Genomic DNA, 6,376 nt, shown 5'->3' on the forward strand with positions numbered 1-6,376 from the left:
CTAACACATGAACCATAACAGACCACAACAAAATACGACCATAAACACACACACACACACAACCGAGTGTAGTACCATTATATAGCCTCCAGTATATAACAGCACAAACACAACACCCATTCAACAATTTCATTCACCTAAACTCGAAATTCGGGTTCTACCTCTGTGCCGGTCACGTCTCTGCAAAAATCAACCTTTCCCACGCTAGTTGGCTCCAACTTAACGCTCATGCGGCAGCCCACTGCGGCTTCCTTGCGGTTGCTATTATCTGAAAATAAACTACTACAAAATCTTAAAAAATACACCCACTACATTTTATGCCAACAACTACAAAACTCATTAATACAAATTTTTCCACTATTTAACCAAATATACCAACATATCTTAACTTCCCATGACTTTAAATAACAATGATTATTTTATTACAAAAAAATAATCTACCTTTCCTTTCTTTAATCATTTTCCTAAGTCATACAACCCAAAACAGATCCACCAATCACAATCGCCTTTACATACAGCCTAAGTACTCACAAGTAAAATTGCGAGCACGAGACCCAGGGCCGGGCCAATGCATCTTTAGCCGACTACATTCAAAACGTTCGACTTTATGCCGCTTATTTTTCATACTCAAACCAGGCTACCAAGTGGCTCACCCATATCAATATTGTTATTCATGTCAAATCCCTATCTTTACCTCGCTAACGAAACTAAACATCAATAGTCACTTACCTGCCCTCACCCCTCGTTTACCAAAACGTCGCTGCCGAGAGATTTATTTTCTTTTCCACTTCATGGGATCACTATATGCACAACACCTCCAATCTCCTACTATACGCACCAAAACACACACGTATGATTTACTACTTGGCACACACAAATGCTGCATCTTTTTTCCTCCTCACTCATTTTCACGATTCCACCACGATCACTATGAACTGTCCAAGCTCAATGTACACATATATGCTGCATCTTTTATTTTTCTTCTCACTCATTTTCAAGATCCACCACGATCACTTATCACTATGAAAAGTCCAAGCTCAACGCACACATAAATTCTGCAGCTTCCTTTTCTTTTCACTCATTTTCAAGATTCCACCACCATCACTTAAAACTGCATTGAACTTCGCATCCAAACAATTTCAGATCGAGACAATATTTCAATAATGAACTTGCTACACAATCTTCATGCTCACAATTTCTTGCAAAAAAACAACATATTCCGCCAATTTCAAAAAGTACACTATTAACACTTCAACTTTTTAAAACACTTAGCACGTTTAACACTTAAAAGATTTCATTTCATTTCAATTAAACTACCGTGTTCAATTTAAATATTTGGTTCTACAAGAAGTTGAATTATGAACAACTTCAAAAACTCCCTAGTTAACCACAGACAGAAATTTTAAATATGTTTCACAGACCACAAGTCAAATACATCTATGACTTGTATTAAAAACCACAGACAAATTTTTAACAAAACATTTCCAATGCGGAACACTAACAGCCAAACGAACAAATGTCTAAACACGACTTTATATACTACACTTTTCTTTTCTTTTCTTTTCTTCTTCACAAACTAAAGAAGTTCTAACACCAGACACAAGGATCGGATTGTAACTGATGCATCCTTGCCGGTTCGACCTTTAAATACCCCAACCTTCCCGCCGACTCGATGCCGAAACGTCAAATTATTTGCTCTCTGCTCACCGAACCCGCTCATTCGAATAACTTCAAATTTTCAGCATTTTATTCTTCACCTTGGCGTCAAAGTACAAGGATACATTAAAAAAACCCTGGTGTCATCTTCAACATTATTCAAACAAACTCCAACAAAGTCCATTTCATGAAATATAGCCAAAGTTTCCCAGCTCAAAACTGCCAGATTCGTGCTTTCCGGGACCCCGAACTTCTTCTCCGGTAAACACCGTCACAACCAAACGAGGGGATTATCCCAGATAAACTGCTCTTGGGTATTTGCACCATAGACATAGGTGGCCCACACAATTTGTGATAAACTAACGAACCAAAAAGTTATCATAGCAACTCACAGCCTACGGTGGCAGTATCGTAGTCAATAAAGTTTCCTTCCAAGATGGAAATAACAAGATACCCTACAATCAGTTACTCACATCTCCATTCCTTGGTGAGAACTATCAACGGTGAATTTAATAAAGTCACGACCCGAGTAATGTTTTCCCATTACCGTCAAATACTTTACGTACAGTATATATTTATAACTTAATTATAACAATGTAAAACAAAAATATCGTGCCAACATTCTATACTATGCCATGTTACGTGTACTAATCCACATGCTACTAAATGTTATATAATAATTCCTTGACATAAATGTACGCTGTATTATCAGGTACCACATTTACTCTCCAAGGTACTGTAGTACGTGTGAGCTGAGACCTGACCCAATAAATCATTATCAAATTGTGATAGTAAATATCTCTCTAACCATTGCTATGTCAACTAGAAACTGGTCTATGTAACCCATACCCCATGTAACTGACGAGTATATTATATTCATCCGCAGAGGACAAACAGCACGAGTACGAGTACGAAATCTTTAGTTAAGAGGTGAAAGAAGATTATTTGGGGTTGATGGATAAGTGGTGAAACTGAAATACAATAGAAGTAGAAAGAATCTGGGCTCAACCAGATCGCTTCATCTTTCTTATTGGTGTTTTATCTTTGTTCTACTCCCTTGGGTCGTCAGACCTTTGTATTAATATTGCTGTATTTATATAATGCTGCTTATTATTATTATTTTTATTATTGTTGGAGTTAGTGAGCTCTTGGGTCCTTATTAGTAGTAACTGGGAGGAATTAGTCCTTTTTTTTTTTTTTTTTTGAGGTGTTAGTTAAGTGTTACATGTGTTGGTCATCTAAAGGTACACTGTATGGAGAGGCCTGCCCAGGTTCTTGAGTGGAGCTGGTAGGTCACTCTCATCTTATTCCTCTATTAATGTTTATGTGTAAATGTGTATATTAGGGCAGGAGGTGGTTCAATTACTTCTTCTGGCTGAGGTATGGCTGGGAGGTAATCACATTATTATTATTATTATTATTATTATTTTTATTATTGTTGGAGTTAGTGAGCCAGCCCAGGTCCTTGTGTAGCTGGGAGGGTAGTCACATTTTTTTTTTGGCTAACATGTTAGTTCAATGTTAAATGTTAATTGTTAAATATTAGTTATGTTAGTCTAAAGGTACACTGTATGGAGAGGCCTGCCAGGTTTTTAATGGCACTTACCACCAGTGCCGGATTTATTAGACCTGTGGAGGCCCCCCTCATTATAACTACCCCAACAGGGTGGGGTGGCGAGTGAAACGAACCTAAACATCTAGGAGTTCCGCAATTCTAAATATCATATTATTAGCAACACAAACAACAGCATTCATTAAAAATAAACGGTTCATAGGAAAACCACCCAGTCGTGAATTTCAACGAGTAGCTAGCCTAATTTCTATCACGTGATAAACATGAATTTTAAAGATTGAAAATAAAATAAACCAAATCAATACAATATTATAATATGTGGAGGCCCCTCGGCAACTGCCCACTTTGCCCACTCTTCAATCCGGCCCTGCTCACGACTCTACTCTACTTTGTTGTAACGTGTACGTTTTCTTCTCCATTGTTGTAACATATGTCTGTCTTTTGTTAATTTTAGTGTTTCTGCTCTATGGTCAATTTCAAGTAAAGGTTAATATTAACTCGGTGCTTTGTTGTTCATTGTTTTTCTCTCTCTGTGATCTTATTTTATTCCTCATATTAACTTCTTTAGGCTATTCTATTTAAGTTTATGACTTTTTTAATATTACAATAGTACTATTTTCATGTATATGTCTCTTAACAATGTCTCAGACTTAAACTGAGGCCAATATTGCTGTTGTAATATATTCACAATTTCTATCCAAGATAAGTAAAGCACTGAATACGATTTCATAATATTTTCCTTTCACGTTTTACACTACTTTCGTGTCACAATAAAGTTTAAATCGTTTACTCGTCATCAAACAACCAAACAACCAAACCTGCCGGCGTTTCCCTCCGGCATGGTGTCACTTTGACGTCATAACAAGGCCATGTTCCCATTGGCTACAATTTAACCTAAAACAGCTTGTGATTGGTCAGGGAGTGTGGGCCGCCTGTATATAAAGCCTGGTAGACGGACGTCAACACAGAACACTGGCACGCGACGACGCTACAACATCTTCTGTACTGTAAGTGTATCTTCAAATTGTAAATTATTTGTTGGCGATTGGGAAGCTATTGTTTAAAATTTCACTTGACAAAAAAAAAAAAAGGTAAATTTTATTAGTCTTGATATTACCTAAACTAAACTTTTTAAATAAGTTTCGCGTTAAACCAGGCTTACATAACATTAATCTTCTTGCTATTTCTAGAACACGCTCCTCAAACGACCATAAACCCTATACGAGTTGACCGAGGTAGCTGCAGTGTCACCACAAGAACAATTCGGAGCGTCTACAAAATTTACCTGTTGCTGGAGAACTCGATCGCAACAATTCCTTTCCTACTCCAGTTCTACCGCGGTTAGTGGATCCTTCCCACAGCATTACAGTGAGTTTCCTAGTGTTAAACTACAAGAAATTTGTCTCCAAAAAAACTGCTTTCCAGTATCTTTGTTATTTCTTCTACCCCATTTGTGGGTCGTGAGCTGTATTGCATTACATTCTGTGCAAGTAAAGTCAAACTTGTACATATTGAATATCCAGTATATGTAACCAATAAAGTTTTTCTATTTATGGAATAATCCAAATCCTTGCTTTTACTAAATCAAAACCCAGAGTATAATAAAATCTCGACTACGTCTGCTGTTTGAAAGTTTTCCCATAAATAGTTCTCAAATACTCTACTTAATGGTGTTAAACGCTTCGGGAAATACAGCTCTACTCATCTTAAAATAGTATTACTTTTTCACAACATAACCCAATGGACAAATGATGACATTAATGTGTGGGTTTTTACTTTCCAATCGTTCAAAGTACACATTCTCGTATCCACAGTGGCCCTGTACTATAGTACGATCTTCACTGGTTTAAACTAATCTTGGTATTGTCTAATAACACCAGAAGTGGTAAAATACTAAATTCCAAGCAAGACATTTGAAAATCTAACCTATAAATAAAAATATGAACTTCCATCTATGACCACTGCAATACTAAATATAGACCCCAAGTCTTTCAATATTCAGTCGAAATAAAGGTAAAATTAGAGGTCTGATCATGTACTGAATTTGGAGTCGGTAGTTTGGACAATTCTAAAACACTTCTTCAATTGGATTTCCGCCGAAATGTATATTAGAGTATTTTAATCTAAAAAGACTGCCTTTTACTTGTTCAACATGGGAAAGGCTTTGAAATTGAGAAAAATTGCATTGAAAAAGCAAAGTGGGTTAAAGATGTAATAACGACGGTTGTGCATGTCAGAGATAAGAGAACCGTGAACAAGGATATTTAGAGCAAGGTATAGTTAAGTGGGAAGTACAGAAGGAGAATAAAAGCGGAGGCTGAATTGTGAGTTAACGTGTAGCTATGCCTTCTTTAACGAGTCACCCGTCTGAGGCGTCCGATTTCTCAGGACGTCTGAGTCCTCCGTTTTCTTTCCATCTTAGAGTGCACCCGAGACTTCCTTGTTCCTAAAGCCCCGTCCACACGATCGAGCAGTGCCCGGCGGGCTTTGACCCTTTACCGGGCAAAGCTTGTGTGTTGTACACACGGGGGTGGTTGGCGTCAGTCATAGTCGGGCGCTAGTAAGTGGTCTGCAGTGGCGGATACGCTACGATCGCAGGAATAATCGCCCGACAGTGAAAAGCAAAGATCATATCGTTGTGTACTATAATAATTGCTGCTATGTGCAAATGCAGAAAAAGGGGATGGTGCATAGAGTGGTTAGGTCGGAAAAAAGTATTGAAGTCATGCCACGATTTTACGTGAACGGCAAGATGGACACGAGCGAGACATGACAAAGGACTCTAACACCTTTTACAAATTTCGAGCGAAAGTGGAACCATATATAAAAAAAACCAGGATACCAATATGAGGGAAAGTATATCTGCAGAGGCTAGTCTAGAGGCAACGCTTGTATATCTTTCAACTGGTATGCACCTACACGTCACGAGGATATCGAAACAAAGTTTGTCTCGCATAATACCTGCAACTTGTCAAGCCATGTATGAAGTACTCGAGGAAGATTACTTGCAGGTGAGATTTGTAATCCATAAAAATGGATTGAGTTATGATATGCATAAACAGGAAGCTATGGGACGAGAACGAAGAACACACACGAATGTCCTCATTACATAAACAATCTCCTGTCACGCCAATATTGTACATTGCA

The 6,376-nt window shown here is 37.8% G+C and overlaps 1 long non-coding RNA gene across 1 annotated transcript; it reads left to right on the forward strand.

Annotated features, from left to right (window-relative positions):
* Positions 1 to 4,182: 4,182 nt before the first annotated feature.
* Positions 4,183 to 4,796, forward strand: LOC121874520. The gene is made up of 2 exons (XR_006090435.1): positions 4,183 to 4,236; positions 4,420 to 4,796. It is a non-coding gene; the product is annotated as an uncharacterized LOC121874520 (long non-coding RNA).
* Positions 4,797 to 6,376: the final 1,580 nt, after the last annotated feature.

The sequence above is a fragment of the Homarus americanus genome, unplaced genomic scaffold (genome assembly GCF_018991925.1).
Source record: "Homarus americanus isolate GMGI-L3 unplaced genomic scaffold, GMGI_Hamer_2.0 scaffold44499, whole genome shotgun sequence".
NCBI classification, from domain to species: Eukaryota; Metazoa; Arthropoda; class Malacostraca; order Decapoda; family Nephropidae; genus Homarus; species Homarus americanus.